This window comes from Microcaecilia unicolor, chromosome 13 (assembly GCF_901765095.1).
Source record: "Microcaecilia unicolor chromosome 13, aMicUni1.1, whole genome shotgun sequence".
Classification (NCBI taxonomy): domain Eukaryota; kingdom Metazoa; phylum Chordata; class Amphibia; order Gymnophiona; family Siphonopidae; genus Microcaecilia; species Microcaecilia unicolor.
The window spans coordinates 26,719,152-26,739,521 of NC_044043.1; the positions used below are offsets into that span (position 1 = coordinate 26,719,152).

At 46.5% G+C, this 20,370-nt stretch overlaps 1 protein-coding gene across 1 annotated transcript in view; it reads left to right on the forward strand.

Annotated features, from left to right (window-relative positions):
- TSPOAP1 (TSPO associated protein 1) overlaps positions 1 to 20,370 on the forward strand; it is an 864,237-nt gene that overhangs the window by 223,513 nt on the left and 620,354 nt on the right. The gene's annotated exons all lie outside the window — the stretch shown is intronic.

The window sequence follows — 20,370 nt, forward strand, 5'->3', positions numbered from 1 at the left end:
GGCCAGGATGAACAGACAAATGTAGAAATTTTATCAGAAATTAGGGAGGCTAAACTAGGGAACACGATAATAATGGGTGATTTCAATTACCCTACTGCTACTACTACTTAACATTTCTAGAGCGCTACTAGGGTTACGCAGCGCTGTACAGTTTAACAAAGGAGGACAGTCCCTGCTCAAAGGAGCTTACAGTCTAAAGGACGAAATGTCAAGTTGGGGCAGTCTAGATTTCCTGAATAGAGGTAAAGTGGTTAGGTGCCGAAGGCGACATTGAAGAGGTGGGCTTTGAGCAAGGATTTGAAGATGGGCAGGGAGGGGGCCTGGCATATGGGCTCAGGGAGTTTATTCCAGGCATGGGGTGAGGCGAGGCAGAAAGGGCAGAGCCTGGAGTTGGCGGTGGTGGAGAAGGGTACTGAAAGGAGGGATTTGTCTTGAGAGCGGAGGTTACGGGTAGGAACGTAAGGGGAGATGAGGGTAGAGAGGTAAGGAGGGGCTGCAGATCGAGTGCATTTGTAGGTTAGTAGGAGAAGCTTGAACTGTATGCGGTACCTGATCGGAAGCCAGTGAAGTGACTTGAGGAGAGGGGTGATATGAGTATATCGGTCCAGGCGGAAGATAAGACATGCAGCAGAGTTCTGAACGGACTGAAGGGGGGATAGATGGTTAAGTGGGAGGCCAGTGAGGAGTAGGTTGCAGTAGTCAAGGCAAGAGGTAATGAGAGAGTGGATGAGAGTTCGGATGGTGTGCTCAGAGAGGAAAGGGCGAATTTTCTAATGTTATAGAGGAAGAAGCAACAGGTCTTGGCTATCTGCTGGATATGCGCGGAGAAGGAGAGGGAGGAGTCGAAGATGACTCTGAGGTTGCGGGCAGATGAGACGGGGACGATGAGGGTGTTATCAACTGAGATGGAGAGTGGAGGGAGAGGAGAAGTGGATTTGGGAGGGAAGACAATAAGCTGTGTCTTGGCCATGTTCAGTTTCAGGTGGCGGTTGGACAGCCAGGCAGCAATGTCAGATAAGCAGGCCGATACTTTGGCCTGGGTTTCCGCAGTGATGTCTGGTGTGGAGAGATAAAGCTGGGTGTCATCAGCATAGAGATGATACTGGAAACCATGAGATGAGATCAGGGAGCCCAGGGAAGAGGTGTTGATTGAGAAGAGAAGGAGTCCAAGGACAGATCCCTGAGGAACTCCAACAGAAAGTGGGATGGGGGTGGAGGAAGAACCATGAGAATGTTTTCTGAAGGTATGGTGGGAGAGATAAGAGGAGAACCGGGAGAGGACAGAGCCCTGGAACCCAAATGAGGACAATGTGGCAAGAAGTAAATTGTGATTGACAGTGTCAAAAGCGGCGAATAGGTCGAGGAGGATGAGGATGGAGTAGTGACCTTTGGATTTGGCAAGGAACAGGTCATTGCAGACTTTAGATAGTGCCGTTTCTGTCGAGTGTAGGGGGCGAAAGCTGGATTGAAGCGGATTGAGGATGGCATGAGAGGAGAGAAAATCAAGGCAACGGCTGTGAACGGCGCGTTCAAGTATCTTGGAGAGGAAGGGTAGGAGGGAGATGGGGCGGTAGTTGGAAGGACAAGTAGGGTGAAGTGATGGTTTTTTGAGGAGTGGTGTGACAACAGCATGCTTGAAGGTGTCAGGGACAGTTGCAGTGGAGAGAGAGAGGTTGAGGATATGATAGATGGGGGGGGGGGGGTGACAGTAGGAGAGATGGTGTTAAGTTGGTGGGGATGGGGTCAGAGGGGACAGGTGGTGCATTTCGTGGAGGAAAGAAGGTGGGCAGTTTCCTCCGGTGATGTCAGGAAAAGAGGTGAAGGAAGCCTGGGTTGGTTGATTGAGGGAGTGGGTTATAGGGTGAAGAGGAGGAGAAGGTTTGGTGTTGAATTCGAGGTTAATCTTCTGCACCTTGTCACGGAAGTAGTCAGCCAGTGATTGTGGAGAGAGTGAGGGGAGGGTGGGAGTGGAGGGCACTTTGAGGAGGGAGTTAAGGGTGGCGAAGAGACGATTTCCTCCAGAGGCGTTCAGCTGATCGGGCGAAGGAGCGAAGGTATTGGGTGCAAGGGGTCAGCCAGGGCTGGGGATTAGTACGAGAAAATAAACAGAAAAATCTGCAGTATAAGCTAGAGTTAAATAATGTAACCTAATACTTGTGCAAGAGAATCCCTTAGCTTTAAATAAAATATGGTGCTTAGTTGAATGTGGAGAAAAACCCTCAGAAACCTAAGGCTGATAGCCTAAAGGTTTGGAGCGTGGTTAACAGCAGTAAGCTTAAAATTGTAACACACGCCCAGGTTCTATCATTGGGTAAAAACTCCACAACTTCAGCTGTACTTCAAGCTTTACTTCAATCAAATTTCTTAACAAGTCACTGACTATTGTAGTCTCCTTCTGAGAATGACCCTATTGTGATCTCCTTCTGAAAATGACCCTTTAAACATCAGCACAACAACCAGACAGGGCCGTGCCAACACAGTACGCGAGGTAAGCACGGCAGGAGGGCGCCATCCTCTGGGGGGCACCATGCCGCACCATGCTTACCTCGCCCTCCCGCTCCCATGTCCCAGCTGCCCGCCCTCTTCTCCCCCCCCCCCAACAAGATCCCTTTTAAATTTACCTCCGTCCGGCAGCGAAGGTGCAGCGTCAGTGAAGGAGGCGGCGCTCCTGACGTCTCTACTAGTCTTCCCTTCGCTCAGTGTTCCGCCTTCTTCTGACGTCAAGGTAGACGGGGAGGGAGTTAGGTAGTTGTGCAGGCTAGAGAGCAGGCGGGAGGCAGTTAGGTAGTTGAGCATACTAGAAGGTAGGTGGCAGGCGGGGAGGCAGGTAGTTGAGCGGGCTTGAAGGCAGGCAGGTAGTTGATGGGCTGATAAGCAGGCAAGTTGATGGACTGACAAGCAGGCACGATAGTTGCTGATAAGCAGGCAAGTTGATGGACTGACAAGCAGGCACGATGGTTCCTAATAAGCAGGCAAGTTGATGGACTGGCAGGCAGGTTGGTTGCTGGCATGCAAGCAGGCAGTCAGGTAGGCTGGGGCAGATGTGATGTGACTGGAACAAGCTGGAACAGGCAGTCTGGAACAAGTTGGGATAAACGGACTGGAACAAGCTGGGACAGATGGATGGACTGGAGCAGCAGGACTGGAACGAGCTGGAACAGACGGATTGGAATCAGCTGGAACAGACGGACAGGAACAAGCTGGAATAGATAGATGGACTGGAACAAGCTGGAACAGACTGACAGGAGCAAGCTGGAGTGGGCGGACTGGAACAAGCTGGAATGGGTGGACTGGAACAAGCTGGAATAGACGGACAGGAGCAAGCTGGAACGGGCGGACCGGAACAAGCTGTAACAAGCTGGAATGGGCGGACCTGAACAAGTGGGACAAGCAGAACAGGTGGACTGGAACAAGTTGGAACAGACGGACTGGAGCAAGCTGGAACGGATGGACTGGAGCAAGCCTAGAATAAACTTCCTGAGCCCCTACGTCTTGCCCCATCCTTGGCCACCTTTAAATCTAGACTGAGGGGAGATCACGTGATGCACTGAGAGCAACAGCAGTGCTTAGGTTGTGCTCCGGGGTCCCCTCTCCATAATTGCAGTGCAGACTGTTCGAAATCCCCTCTTGTGCTAACCTGAGACGGCGATCGGGTGCTGGAAAAGTGTATGGAAGCTTACTTGGTGCCGATGCCTCCCGGATCCGCAAAAAGAAGTGTAAAAGGCGAGAAAGGAAAATCGCCACCGGCCTCGGTCGAATCCAAGATGGCGGATCCGACGAACGAGGCGCAACCAGAGTTTTCGGCAAAGCAGCTTGCCCAAATAACAAAAGCGGTTGAGGCGGCCCTGGAACCACGATTTGAGTCTCTTGCGGGGCAGCTGGGACAGATGGAGGCGCGAATCTCGGAGACGGTGAGGCGGACAACAGAACTCGAGAACCGCGTGTCGGAGGCGGAAGACACATGGAATAAAAGTACGCCAGCGCTCAAAGTTCTGGAAGAGAAAGTAAGAACGCAAGGCGAAAAGCTCGAAGATTTTGGAGAGCAGGGCCCGCCGTTCAAATATAAGAATAGTTGGGATACCAGAATCGGCTCCAGAAAAGAACCTGGGGGCCCTTCTTGAAACATGGCTGCAACAGGAGTTCGCGCTCTCGGATAGCCGCGGGGCCTTTTGTATTGAACGGGCGCACCGCCTGGGCAGATTTCAAAAAGAGAACTTGAAACCAAGAGTTGTAATTGTGAAAATTCACAGTTACATACACAAGGAAGAAATAATGCAAGGATACAGAGCTAAAAGAGACTCCTTAAGATACAACGGAGTACCGATATTGATCTTTCCGGATTATCCAGCGGGCGTCCAGGAAAAAAGATGACGCTTCCACCCGGTGTGCTCGAAGCTAGTGGAGAAAAAGATCCGCTTCACACTAGCCTTCCCCGCAACCTTAAAGATTTATCTTGGTGGCAAGTGGAACAACTTTGACTCAGACAAGGCTGCGATGGAATATATTAACAAACAACAGACCGACCTCAATAGTGAGACCTGAGTGAACTTAGACGCAAAGGAGGACAACGAGGCGGTAATGCACAAGAGTGATTAAACTGGACTGTTTTGGGACAGTGAACGTGAGGGGAATTTACTGGTTTACACATTTCTATGCTGTCTTGTTTTTGAGGCATAAGTATGAGTATAAGTAAGGATGTGTAGGTACCTCAGTGGGAGAGGGGACCCTTTGCATTAGGGTGAATCCTTGCGATGAATGCAAAATCATCGCCAAGTTCAATGGGATGTTCGGGACAGGGAGGTGGGGAGGGAGGGGTAGAGGGGGTTGGGTTTAGAAAGGGTATAGAGGAACCTTGTGAGCCATATAATAACATTTTCAGAGGGCAGGGTACGCAACGGGTTTTGTTTATTGTGAGCAGAGATAAAGATGGCATCTGGGTATGGGGGAGGGGCTGGGCTCCCATATCCATAGAACCGATCCACAGGATGTCAGTGGAAAGATCACATATTCATAAGGGATTGTCTCCTATAAATTTATAACTTGGAACGTGGGGGGGATTTCCTCCCCAATAAAACGGAAGAAGGTCCTTACACACTTAAAGCGACTTAATGCAGATATAGCTTGTCTTCAAGAGACTAGATTGTCTGCTGAAGAACACGAAAAGCTCAAGAAAATGTGGGTGGGCCAAGTAGATTATGTATTCTCGGGTCAGAGAAGAGGGGGGGTTGCAATTTTATATCGGAAACACTTAGTGTACTCATCAGAAATTGTGTTTAAAGATGAGGAGGGGCGCTATCTGATGGTCAGGTTGAATATTCAGGGCAAAGAACTGTACTTGTTGTCAGTATACGCTCCCACCCCCCAAACTCCTGAATTTTTTCCTGAGTTGATGCGGGCTCTCCTCCCGTTTAGAGACCAGGAGATAATTCTTGCAGGAGATATGAATGCAATCATGGACAATGAGGTGGATTGTACGGGGAGGAGGAACATCAGGGCAGATAATAGAAGGGGGAAGGACATACTATCCTCTTTCACGACATCTCTTGGGTTAATAGACACATGGAGAGCTCTACACCCAGAGGGCAAAGATTTCACACACAGATCCCGCGCGCACGGGACATGGGCACGCTTAGATTACATTTTTGTGTCAGCATCTTTATTCCCAAGTACCACAGAAGCCTCCATAGAACAAATTATAATCTCAGACCACTCCCCGGTGAAGATTACTATAGAAATTGGTGGGGGGAACCACACAACAAAGCACTGGAGGTTTCCGGGATATCTGGTGAGAGATGTAGATTTCACCAGTTTCTTACAAAAAAAATGGGAGGAGTTCTCTTTCCACAATAAGCAACACAGAGGGGAATCAGTCTTATATTGGTGCACGGCAAAGGCAGTGATGAGGGGAGAGGTGATCTCTTACATGGCGGCCAGAAAGAAAAAAGTTGCCGCTAGTATCATTAATTTGTCTGTGCAACTGAGCAACGCCAAGCGCAAATTTATAACCTCCCCCACACAGTCACATAGAGATAATTATGAAGCTCTGCAAGTTACCATAAATTCTTTAATACAAGAACAAACACAAAAGAACATCACATATCATAAATTTAGATTGCATAAATATGGGAATAGACAGGGAGGTCTGCTGGCCAAGATGGTTAGTCCCCCGACTGGAAACCGTACTATCACTGCACTGAAGGACCTTCAAGGGAATATGCACAATAGAACTAATGAGATACTGAGGCTGTTGCAGGAATATTTTAGAAACTTGTATACATCTGCTGGCCCACCCCCCATGGAGGAGGTGGATAGGTTTCTGTCCAGTTCAGGGCTGCCCCGGTTAGATGAGGGGATCCGCGCGGCCTTGGAATTGCCCCTGCAGCTAAAAGAACTCCAAAACGCTATTCGCAGCCTTAAGCTGGGGTCGGCCCCGGGGATAGATGGATTCTCGAGGGAATTTTACAAAACATTACAGTTGTCTATTGTCTCACCTTTAATGGAGTACTACCAGGCGGTGATAGACGATGGGACGCTCCCACAGCATGAAAACACGGCTCTGATCACACTCTTACTTAAACAGGGCAAACCGGCGGAGGATCCCGACTCCTATCGCCCCATCTCTCTTATCAACGTAGACGTCAAGCTATTAGCAAAGATCCTAGCTAATAGATTAGCAGCGAATATCTCAGATCTCATAAGTCCAGCACAGGTGGGGTTCATCCCCAAACGTCATTCTGTTCTGCACGTGCGGAGAATTCTCCTAGCCATGGCCCAATGCATTGGTCAAAAAGAACCTGGTATGCTAGTAAGCCTAGATGCGGTGAAGGCTTTTGACCATGTGGACTGGAGTTATCTGTTCAGGGTTTTGGAGTGGATGGGGTTCCCTGAAGGATTTATTTGCCCTATAAGAGCTTTATACGAAGGGCTAGGGGCACAAGTTGTAGCAAATGGGGGGAGATCAGATTGGTTCCCGGTTCGCAGGGGAACAAGACAGGGGTGCCCTCTGTCACCCCTCTTGTTTGATCTTTCCCTGGAGCCTCTGATACGGGCTCTGAATGGTACTGATGAAATTGGGGGGGGGGGGGGGGGTGAACATTGCTGGTGAAGAGGTGAAAACCTTGGATTACGCGGATGACATTCTGCTGGTCTTGCGGGAGCCCCAGGTGTCTTTGCGACATGCCCTGGAAGTTGTGAGGCGATATGGGGCTCTTTCGGGGTTTTCGCTGAACCTCCAGAAGTCATGCGCACTTGCCTTAGATGCTGGGTTACAACACACATGGCAGGGGAGCTTCCCGCTACGTTGGGCAGATACAAAACTAAAATATCTGGGAATAATAATCCCTCGGGATCTGTCGACCCTATACAAACTCAATATTGGCCCAATGATGGAAAGTATGAAACTAAAATTGTCACTGTGGCAGGCTCTCCCGCTCTCCTTGTGGGGGCGGATTGCACTCTTTAACATGCTTATGGCCCCGAGGTGGCTTTACCTTTTTCAACAGCTCCCACTGTTTTTGAAAGGAAAAGAAGAACGGGTTTTAAACAGGCTGATGTAAAATTTTCTCTGGCGGGGTAAACGTCCCAGACTGCCTTTGTCAGTAATCTTCACCCCCAAAGAACAGGGCGGGATGGGGCTTTTGAGTTTAAGGTACCTTTCGATTGCATGCGCAATGCGGCATGTCAACGATTGGTTTCGGGGAACGGCCGAGTTTTCCAATACGGTGGCTGAGACGACAATCTTCCCCGGGACACATTTTAGTTATCTCCTGCACACAGGTTACCGCTTACCGCCCTTAGCATATCACCGACATCCCTTATTGTATTCACTTAGAGCTACTTGGAGGTGGGTGTGTAGGAGACACAATTTCAATGCCAAAGTTACACCGCTGCTCTCTATATGTAACAATCCAGAGTTTCCTCCGGGGCTGGGTGCTAGTGTCTTTGGCCAGTGGAGGAACAGAGGTGTTGTTTATTTGTCTCAAGTAGTTAATGAAGAGGGGCAACTTAAAACACTGGCTGCTCTTACAGCAGAGTTTGGCATTCCTGGCACACACTATTTTGCATACACACAATTAAAACACTACGTGTCCTCCCTCATGTGGTCTGACCTCACAGAAGATGTAGTAGATATTCTCACAGAGAATTTCTCGCTTGGGGCGCAGGTATCTGTCCCCCTGCGGTTTCATCTTCAGCAGCTAAAGGACACCACCCAAGAAATAGATTATATGCGGCTGGCTGCAAGTTGGTCAGAGGACCTGGGGTGTACGCTTACACTGGAGAATTGTAAGAAATTCATTAGGAAAATTCATTTACAACACCTGTCAGTCCCGCAGTGTGAAAAGTTATATAGATTCTTCATGAGGACATACTTGGCACCAAAGAGAGTAGCTCGTATAACTGAAGCTTGTGATGGGACTTGTACCAGGTGTGGGAGTGGGGCAGCCACACTGGGACATATGTTCTGGCTCTGTCCATTGGTGCAGCAATTCTGGGGGGATGTTCTCCACTCCCTGCACTCACAATGGGGGTGCTCTTTAGTGTGTGACCCTCTGATTTTATTTTACATCTACAAATTTACAGAGAGGCCGCCACCGGGGTTTAAGAGATATGTGCAGTGGGCGATACTATTTGGGATTTCCACAATTCTGAAAACCTGGCGGTCGGAGTTGAGACCCCCTCTGCCATGCTGGCGTGCTCTGATGATTCAACAAATGAAGCTTGATAGATGCAGGGTGCGGACATTGGACAGTGATGAAGGGGAGGAGTTCCGCAAACTGTGGGAACCGTTGTGGCTGACCATGCCCTCACGAGCGAGAAGCTATATCTTGAACATCTGATTGACTCACAAGGGGGGTGGGAATAAGGGGAGTGGGGGGGAGTTACTTAGTTCAGGATTTGGGGTTGTAAAGCTATCGGTTAATGGAAAACTCAACATAGCTGATCTACGTTGTAATGTTTTATTTCATGCTTGTGATGTATTATGCAGCATATGTTGACAATAAAAATGATTAAACATAAATCTAGACTGAAAGCCCACCTCTTTAACATTGCTTTTGACTCGTAACCACTTGTAACCACTCGCCTCCACCTACCCTCCTCTCCTCCTTCCTGTACACATTAATTGATTTGATTTGCTTACATTATTTTTTGTCTATTAGATTGTAAGCTCTTTGAGCAGGGACTGTCTTTCTTCTATGTTTGTGCAGCGCTGCGTACGCCTTGTAGCGCTATAGAAATGCTAAATAGTAGTAGTAGTAGGATGGACTTGAACAAGCTGGAACAGACGGACTGGAACAAGCTGGAATAGACGGACTGGGTGATTTCAATTACCCTGATATTGACTGGGTAAATGTAACATCAGTGCATGCTACAGAGGTGAAATTCCTTGATGGTTCAGGAGCCAACAAGAGGAGGAACAATTCTAGACCTAGTGGAGTGCATGCAGGAGGTAATGGTGCTGGGGCCTCTTGATAACAGTGATCATAACATGAATAGATTTGATATAAGCTCTGGAGTAAGTACACACAGGAAATCCAATATGTTAGCATTTAACTTTCAAAAGACTATGATAAAATGAGAAGAATGGTGGAAGAAAAAACAGATGAGCAGCTGTGAAGGTCAAAAGTTTATATCAATCATGGATGCTGTTCAAAAATACCATTCTGGAAGCCCAGGCCAAATACATTCTGTATATTAAAAAAGGAGGGAGGAAGACTAGCACTGTTAAAAAGTGAGGTGAAGGAAGAGCTAAAAGAAAATCCTTCAGAACATGGAAGAAGGATCCAACTGAAAATAATAGGAAACTACATAAAGAATCGCAAATCATATGCAAAGCACTGATAAGGAAGGCAAAGAGAGACTTTGAAACGAAGATTGTGTTGGAGGCAAAACTGCATAGTAAAAACTTTTTTAGAAGCCAGCAAAAGAATCGGTTGGACTTGAGTATTGTGTTCAATTCTGGTCGCCGCATCTCAAGAAGGATATAGTAGAATTGGAAAAGGTGCAGCGAAGGGCGACTAAAATGATAGCAGGGATGGGACGACTTCCCTATGAAGAAAGACTAAGGAGGCTAGGGCTATACAGCTTGGAGAAGAGACGGCTGAGGGGAGACATGATAGAGGTATATAAAATAATGAGTGGAGTGGAACAGGTGGATGTGAAGCATCTATTCACGCTTTCCAAAAATACTTGGACTAGGGGGCATGCGATGAAACTACAGTGTAGTAAATTTAAAACAAATCGGAGAAACGTTTTCTTCACCCAACGTGTAATTAAACTCTGGAATTCGTTGCCGGAGAAAGTGGTGAAGGCGGTTAGCTTAGCAGAGTTTAAAAAGGGGTTGGACGGTTTCCTAAAGGACAAGTCCATAAACCGCTACTAAACGGACTTGGAAAAATCCAAAATTCCAGGAATAACATGTATAGAATGTTTGTACGTTTGGGAAGCTTGCCAGGTGCCCTTGGCCTGGATTGGCCGCTGTCGTGGACAGGATGCTGGGCTCGAAGGACCCTTGGTCTTTTCCCAGTATGGCATTACTTATGTACTTATGACTGCTAGATGACCAAGGGGTAACATAGTAACATAGTAGATGACGGCAGAAAAAGACCTGCACGGTCCATCCAGTCTGCCCAACAAGATAACTCATATGTGCTACTTTTTGTGTATACCCTACTTTGATTTGTACCTGTGCTCTTCAGGGCACAGACCGTATAAGTCTGCCCAGCACTATCCCCACCTCCCAACCACCAACCCCGCCTCCCACCACCGGCTCTGGCACAGACTGTATAAGTCTGCCCAGCACTATCCCTGCCTACCACCACCGGCTCTGGCACAGACCATATAAGTCTGCCCAGCACTATCCCCGCCTCCCAACCACCAGCCCCGCCTCCCACCACCGGCTCTGCCACCCGCTCTCGACTAAGCTCCTGAGGATCCAACTAAGCTCCTGGGTAAAAGGGGCACTCAGGGAAGACAAGGCCATAGCGGAGAGATTAAATGAATTCTTTGCTTCGACCTTCACCAAGGAGAATGTGGGAGAGATACTAGTGCCAGAAATGGTATTTGACGAGTCAGAGAAACTGAATCAAATCTCTGTAAACCTAGAAGATGTAACGGAGGAATTTGACAAATTGAAGAGTCGCAAATCGCAAGGACCGGATGGTATACATCACAGAATATTGATATAATTGAAAAATGAACTTGCAAAACTATTATTAATATGTAATTTATCTTCAAAATCAAGCATGGTTCTGGAAGATCGGAGGGTGGCCAATGTAACGCTAATTTTTAAAAAGGGTTCCAGAGACTTCCGGTGGAGGCATGGAGTAGTGAAGACGTGAGGAAGAACTGCTCCGGGGTGCCTGACGGAACCTGCACTTGTAACGCCTCAAACCCATCAAAATATTGCACCGGTTTTCTCGGGGGAACACCGCGATAATGCTGAGCACCGGCAGAAGCCAAGGCAGCGTGGATGGTGGCAAAAACAACTCACCAGGATCCAAAAGGAAAAACTCGAGCTGCAGACAACAAAATGGCGGACAGGACCGCGCCGGCCTTGCCTTTACCAAGCTCATTGTGGGTAGTGGAGATTACTGAGGAGGTGAAGGTGGCGGTCGAGGAGGTGGTTTGAGCCAAGCTGCAGCTCATCCTGGACAAATTGGAAGGGCTGATAGCGCCACACACAGATGCTAAATGAGCTACAAGCGGTGCAGCAGCGAGTAGGACAGGCAGAGGACGACATAATCAAAGTCTCGGAAGAGCAACCACGAATCAGGGCACGCCTTGCGGAGGTGGAGGCGAAGCTCGACGACCTCGAGGAGAAATAATCTGAGACTTGTGGGGTTGCCCGAAGCTTTACCGGAGCGAAATCTATGCGCATTCTTGGAGAAATGGCTGCCGGAAACCCTTGGAAACTTGGACCTGGGGACGGCGCTGAGAGTTGAAAGAGCACACAGACTAGGCCAGAGAAGAGAAGATGCGGGCCATCCCAGAGTGGTAATCTTTAAGATAGTAAACTATGCTCATAAAATGCTCATTCTCCAGGAATTGCGTTCTGGCAAGCATCTGGAATATAAGGGGAGAAAAATCCTCTGCTTTCAAGACTACTCCAGAGCAGTGTCTGCGGCACGCAGAAGTTTTGCGCCACCGTGCACCAAACTATTTGGGCTCAAGAACAAATTTAGCCTTCTCTACCCATCTAAACTCAAGTTGATGAAAAATGTACAAGTGGTATATTTTGAGAAAGTGGAAGAGGCAGACTAGTATGTTGAGCGAATGCTTGCAAAGGAGCGTGAAGGATGAGGACTCGAAGGAGGATTGCAGAGGAGAGAAGAACCCATTTGGGAGTTAAAAGAAGGCAATGAGGCCACATCAAAGACTTGTTGCTATAAAAGTTTCTAGATGCAGTAAAATTAAGCTTGTATGCAGATTGGAGAGTTAAAAGTTTGTCTGGGTTAGAAGTTGAAGTTGCAGAAGAAGTTGTTAATCTCTGCTGTTTAGTTTCTGAGAGACTGATACTACACTAGCTGCTGGCTGCCAAAGGTTCCTGTGCACGGGAAGCAGATATTGCAAGATGGAGGTCCGACCTGAGTGTGGCCAAAATGGACGCATCTACTGGACTTGCCTTAAAGACCAGAGGTTTGGTGAGCAAAAGGACTAAGGGATGGGACTGATGGGTGGGGAGAGTCATACGCGTAAGAGTCGCCACAGCCTTGGAATACAGGAGGTCATGCCAACAGGTAGGAGGAGGCAGGAAGAGGGTGTGGGAGGGGAGGGGGGAGGAGGGGAGAAGGAGGAGAGGGTGGGAGGAGGGGAGGGGGAATACCTGCATGCATATAGTTGGAAAAGGAGAAGTATGGGAATGGTTTTAGGGAAGGCCCACTGGAAAGTAATGAAAGATACCCCAAGGGCTGAGAGGGTGGTGGCTGGGACACTTTCTCGGTGTAAAAAGAATGTAAATTGGTCATTGAAGATACAGTATTGTACAGAGAGAGGAGTGACATGACAACCTTACAGTATAGGACTTGGAATGTGGGGGGAAAGCGTTGAATGACAAAAAAGTGTCCATAGCATTTTTGCAAGAAACGCATCTTACCAGAGAAGAACATGAGAAGATGAAAACGTGGTGGGTGGGGGAATTATATGATGCCCCAGCGGTGGGGAAAAAGGGCGGAGTGGTGATCTTGATTAGGAAAAACCTGAACGTAGAAGTTAAAAAGGTGGAGGCTGATGGAGGGGGGAGGTATGTCCTAGCCTCAGTGGTAGTGGAGAGACAGCCACTTCTGCTTTCCATTATATATGCTCCAAACATGTACGACAAGACGTTTGTTACCCAAATTACACGTAAAATCCATGCATTCGGTGACTTACCAGTGGTGGTGGGAGGAGATTTGAACGACGTAATAGACCCAGCATGGGACAGATCTAACCCAACCAGGAAAGATTTGGCCAGACGGGAGAGAGGCAATACTAGGATATGTGACATGTTAGAATTGGTAGATGTGTGGAGAACGTTACACCCGCTAGAAAAAGATTTCCCCACTTTCTAGAGCACACCAAACAATGTCCAGAATAGACTATATACTGATTTCAAGAGAGTTGCTCACAAAAGTAGAGGAGACACAGATAGGCCCAATAATGATTTTGGATCATGCCTGGGTGAGAATGCAGATCCGGATGGGGGAAGGGAGACCTCAGATGTGGGCCTGGCGCTTTCCCACCTATTTGTATCGGGATACTCAATTCCTGCCTTTCCTGGAGGAGAAATGGAGAGAATATAGCAGTCATAATGAACAACATAGGGCAGATCCCGTACTCTTTTGGGAGACCGTGAAGGCGGTCCTCAGGGGAGATATTATCTCTTATCAGGCCTTTACAAAAAGGGCTAGGAACAGAGAGGTGATTAGGTTAGAGAGACAGGTAGTGGCCCTGCGGAAGAAGTATGGGGCACACCATGATTTGGGGACTAGAAGGCAATTATTGGAGACACAACAGGCCCTAAATGAATTCTTAACAGGAGAGGACGCAGAAAACGAATGCATATTACAAGTACCAGTTATACAGGTTCGCCAATAAAAGTGGAAGATTTCTGGCCAGACTCGCTAATAAGAGGCTCAGCGCTAAGAAAATACTGACCATGGAAGATAGCACAGGTGCACGGGTAAATAATGATGAGAGCATAGTCAAAATCTTGGAGGACTTTTTTGGCCAATTATACACGCAGCAGGAGGACCTAGTGAGACCCAGCGAGACATACCTTCATAGTATTTATTTGCCACAAATCTCGGAAGCAGATGCAGAGGTATTAAATGCTCCTATTGAGGAGGAGGAGGTTGAACTTGTAATTAAATGGAGTAAATTAGGAAAGGCGCCAGGGCCAGATGGCATGCGGAATGAATTTTACAAAATCCTAAACAGTGAGATAAGCCCCCTATTGGCAACAGTGTTTAATAGAGTCATATGGCAGGGACAGATGCCAGGACACCTTAATAGAGTGCCTAAATCAGGTAAGCCAGCTGAAAAGCCAGACTCGTACAGGCCGATATCATTGCTGAATACAGAGTTAAAACTACTAGCAAAGATTTTGGTGAACCGATTAGCGAGGTTCTTACCATCTTTGACCATAGATTCTCAAGTGGGATTTACATGTGGGAGGGTAATTGCTAAAAACATGCAACGGATATGGGCCGCCTTGGAGAAGGTAAGAAAAGATGGGACCCCGGCCCTGCTTATAAGCTTTGACGCGGAAAAAGCATTCGACAGAGTAGACTGCAATTATTTATTTGCAGTGCTGAAGGCTTATGGCATCTCGGGTTATTATGTGAGGGCAGTTAGAGCTTTGTATACAGACCCACAGGCTCAGATATATACGAATGGCCTACAGTCAGACTGGTTTCCGATTAGACGAGGCACGAGACAAGGTTGCCCACTGTCACCACTACTTTTTATCCTGGCACTGGATCCTCTCCTTAGAGAGATCCACCATAACGCAGATATCCGAGGGGTGAAGGTACGAGAGTATACCTTTAAGACGGCAGCCTTCGCGGATGACCTGTTGGTAATAATTACTGAACCAAGACGCTCCCTACCGAACCTCATGGAAAGTTTAGAAGAATTTGGGTACTTCTCAGGGTTTTGGTTGAATCTTATGAAATCAGAAGCGTTAGCTAGTAATGCAAAGCTTGAGGGGGAATGGGGCAATAGGTTCCCTATAAGATGGGCTCGGGGGTCCTTTCGGTATCTGGGAATACAACTCCCAATGGATACTCGACAAATATATGATCTGAATGTCACTAAGCTCTTAAAGGATACACGGGAACAGCTGTCCCGTTGGTCAGGACTTCCGGTGTCTCTAATGGGACGGATACAGTTATTTAGAATGATAGTTTTCCTGCGATGGCTGTATGTTCTGCAGGCCCTGCCTCTGCGCTTGGGAAAGCGGGAAGTGGGGGTTTTGCGAAGATTGGTGGTGAAGTTCTGCTGGGCCGGCAAAAAACCCAGGATGAAGTGGCAGTATTTAATAGGAAATTGGAGAGAGGGTGGATTAGGAATACCAGATATGAGGGCATATAATCAGGCATGTCTCTTGAGGCATCTGCAGGACTGGATCCTGGACACAACTACTTACACGAATGTGGGATTAGAGAGGGCATATTTTTATCCCTGGCACTTGAATTACCTACTACATGTTAAGAGAAAGGGGCAAATGCCCGAAAGGGTCAGGGACACTATGTTGCTGGGACCGCTGTGGCACACGTGGCGGGATCTGGCACAAAGGTGGGGTCAGGACCCGACAGCAGTCTTTTACCAATTGCGGGTAATAGTGATTTCATGCCTGGGAGAGAAAATGCAGTGTTTCGTAACCTTCAGGAACAGGGAGTGGATTTACTAGAACGTTTTCTCCAGGAAGATGGTACTTTACTCTCCATAGCTGACTTCCAACATAAATGCTCAGGGGAACCATCGGGGATATTGGCTTATCATCAGCTCTCTCATTATGTGCACAGTCTGCTGAAAGATGGGTTGACCCTTAGCTTTGGGACAAAGCTGCGGGAGTTTCTGGAGGGAGATGTGTTGGGACAGGTCTCAGTATCTTGGTTCTTCAGGGAATTAGAGAAAGGGCAACTGGAAAGGCAGGTATTAGAGGTAGCAGTAAAATGGGGCGCCGAAATACACCGGTCAATTTCTGAGCGACAACTACAACAATCATTGATGGGCATACTGAGGGTGGTACATAATGCAGAATTGCAAGAATGTCAATACAGAATATTACACAGGGCTTACTTCTCTCTCAGAAGGGCATTCCATGCACAAGTGACACTGACTGATACTCGTCCAAAATGTAGACAGGGGGGTGCAACACTTAACGCATTGTATATGGCAGTGTAGGCCCATCAATGCTTATTGGTGGAGAATAGGCAAATTTATGAGAGAGGTACTTGGGTACTCGGTAATTATCACCTTTGATAGAATGCTGTTGGGTAACCCTGGACAGTGGGGAGTAGGGACACGGGGAACAGCTGTTCTTGAGTAAATCTTGCATAGTTGGGAAAAATGTATTATGAACCATTGGGTAACGGACATGCCTCCCTCCTACTGGTACTGGCGGAATAAGATGCACCAGCTTATGCTATGGGAAGCGAGAGGGGCGAGAATGACACCGAAAAGGCAAAGGAGGTTTCTGAGTGTTTGGGGAAAATACATAAACAAGATATCGCCATGGGCACGAAGTAAAGTGCTTAATGGGCTGCCATGGGGGAATGAAGGAGATAGGGTGGACTAAGGCCTGAACCATGCTAAAAGGTTGGGGGAGTGGAGGAGGGGAATAAGGAGGGGATATAGGGAATATCATTGGAAGTTTGAGTGTGCGATGGCTCGTCTCGATGGCAGGGATAGTTGTTATACAGATGAAGAGCTATTTGTACCTAGCAAACACTGGAGAGAGCATCGCACTACCTGTCATAATCTAAGTAGGTTGTTAGAGGGGAAATAAAATGATATATTGTTCAAAATTGCTGAAAACTGGCTAGAAGGAGAGGGTGGGGGGGGGGGGGGGAGAAAATGATAAAACATTTTGATGACTGTAAGAAGCATAATAATTTCACTGCTTTTCTTTTTCTGGTTTCTGCACTGATTGAAGATTGTTATATTGGGTTAATTGTTCATTGTGTGAAAATGTCGTCAATAAAAAACGTTGAAACATAAAAAGGGTTCCAGAGGTGTTCCAGAAAATTACAGGCCGGTGAGCTTGATGTCGCTGCCGGGCAAAATGGTAATCTTGCCTCACCAATCTACTACATTTCTTTGAAGGGGTGAACAAACATGTGGATAAGGGTGAGCCGTTGTATATCGTGTATCTGAATTTTCAAAAGGCATTTGATAAAGCGCCCCATGAAAGACTCCAGAGGAAAGTCATGGGATAGGAGGTCATGTTCTACTGTGGATTAAAAACTGTTTAAAGGTTAGAAAACGGAAAGTAGGGGCATTCAATGAAGCTACAAAGCAGTAAATTTAATACGAATCATAGAAAACTTTTTTCACTCAATGTGTAATTAAACGCTGCCAGAGAATGTGGTAAAGGTGGTTAGATTAGTGGGGTTTAAAAAAGGTCTGGACAGCTTCTTAAAGGAAAAGTCCATAGACCATTATTAAATTCACTTTGGAGAATTCACTGCTATTTCTGGGATTAGCGGCATAAAATGTATTGAACTTTTTCAGGATCTTGCCAGGTATTTGTGACCTGGATTGGCCACTGTTGGAAACAGGATGCTGGGCTTGATGGACCTTTGGTGTGTCCCAATGTGGCAATACTTATGTACTTATGACATCAGATGGAACAACCAGGTGGAGCCAAAATTCTGATGAAGCAAATTAATTCAAAGATCCAACATGGGCCCGTGTTTTTACGAATGCCTTGGTCAGGGGTCTGGAATCTTCACTCTTGTGCTCCTGGGAGAGACAGGGTAACATGAGCAAGCAGTCTATGGGGAAAGGGCGGGAAGAGAGAGAGGGCATGGGAACTTGGGCAAGCAGGCAACCTAGGAAGGGAGGAATGAACCCTGTTCTCTGAGTGCAGAAGAATACAAGTTCTCCCACCTACCTTAGAAATTGTTTTCAAAGAGTAGCTGATTAGAACTGGTTCATAACTCAGACAGTTACATGTCAGACACAGCCTACTTCAGATCCATGCATACACAAAACATTTTTTTTCATTACAACTTTTTCAGTTACCTGATGAGTAATGATACATAGACCACATTGGATCTTGTGGAAAGTTTGAATGAGTAAATGGATTGCCATTATACCTTTGCTGAGGTCTTGGTAGCATCGTAATAATGGAGTTTCAAAGTTAAGTATGTGTACTTTTTCACTGAACATGCCAAATGTTGTTTTTTTTTAAAACTGTTTTCAATATAAGATTTTTTTTTTTTTTTTACACAAATGATAGAAAATTGGAGCAAGGCAAATTAATGCCTGCTAAAGTATTTTCTGATGTTTTCCCTTTTAAAAAGAAAAGGTTTTTTTTTTTAAGTGATTGGATTGTCAGCGTAAACAGGACATTGTTCAATTTCTTTTGTAGTTCAAAAGAAAGAAGATATTTTCTGTTTGATTCTTAATCTTAAAGCTGTCAACACATTTCTCAAGGTTCCAAATTGTGAAGGGAAACTTTGGTGAGTGGTGACTGTGGCGGTGCAGCAAGGAGAGTTTCTTACATCTTTAGATTTAATGGAAGTTTATTTACACATCCTCACAAGTAAATCTGAAGTTTGTGATCTTGGGGCATCATTTTCACTTTTGTGCTCTATCTTTTGGAGTGACCACAGCACTTCATATGTTTACAAAGGTGATGGTTGTGGTGGCACCTGCCTTATGCAAAGAGAGAATTTTGGTTTACCCTTATTTAGATGACTGTCTAATAAGAGCAAAGTTGTACCAAGAAAGGAAAACGGTCAACACAGCAAGTGGTTCATTTCTTACAAGAGTTGGGATAAGTTGTCAATTTTTCCAAGAACACCCACGCCCCATCCCAACCACTGGAATACTTAGGGGCAAAGTGTCTCTTCCCACAGAATCTCAGAAACCTTCTCCCTCTTTGCAAACCAATGGTTTAGCACCAGCTCAAGTGTTGGATCGATGTCTGCGACCTTAGAGAGTTTGTAACATGGGCCAGGATACACGTAAGACCTTTATAGAGTTTGTTCTTTATTCATTTTGGTACAGCCTGTAAAGGGGAAGCAACATCAAAAGCGACATTTGGTTAAAGAGGGTATTAGTGCTGCATATATTTCCCGTGGTAATCCAGTTGAAAAAGTTCTGAAAGCTCATTCTACAAGAGGTCAATCTGCTTGTTGGGTGGAGCACCCCTAAATTCCTTCTCCATGAAACTTGCAAAGCAGCAATCTGGAAATCTCTGCATTCTTTTGTTGGTAACGATTGATTGGATATTTAAGCTCAAAGTGATGAAGCCCTTGGGACGAAAGTATTAGTGGTAGGGATTTGTGTTCCACCCTCAGTAAGTACTACTTTGATTTGATGAGGTTTCACCTTGCTGTTTAAAGGAGCACTAGTTCATAGCAGTTGAATATAGATGTATGCTGGTTTACCAGATTTTAGTTGGCTACTGGAATACCAACTTTGTGGAGGTCAAAGGAGATAAAGAGCTGTTTAGATTTTCTTACTGGTTTCATTTCTTTTAAGGAAGAAAGCAAGAGCCTGTTACAGTCCAGATTGTGGAGGGATAACTTATGAGAACTCTTTTGAGGTTTAGGGCAAAATCATTTAGTCATTGATATGAAAAGGTACAAAGGACTGCTTTGTTATGAAATGGAGCATATTGATTGTAGGTAACGGAGCTTCAGGTTCACTTATTCTCCAAGGACAAGCAGGTCATTACATTTTCATATATGGGTGAAGTCCTCCGACAGAGCTCAGTGTGGAGACTCTCCCCAATGCTCACTACTGTAAAAGTCTTTAGCAGCGTCCACTGTATGTGTATAATATATATATACTAGTAAAAAAGACCCATTTCTGGCTCAAATGAAATGGGCGCTAGCAAGGTTTTCCGCGGAGTGTGTATGTTTGAGAGAGTGTCTGTGAGAGTGACTGTGTGAGAGAGAGAGATAGTGAATCTGTAAGTGTGTGTGTGTGACAGAGTGAGAGTGGTTGCGAGTGTGTCTGTGAGTGTGTATGTGAGAATGAGTGTGCAAGTGCATATGTGAGACAGTGAGTGTGTGTCTGTGAAAGTGGGAGGGTGGGTGCGAGAGTCTGTGTGTGTGTGTTTGACTGTCAGAGGGGGGAGGGGCGGGTTGTTGAATTGCTAGGGTGTTGAGGTGTGATTGTAGTGGGGTTCAGACATGTTGTTCCTCAGTCTGA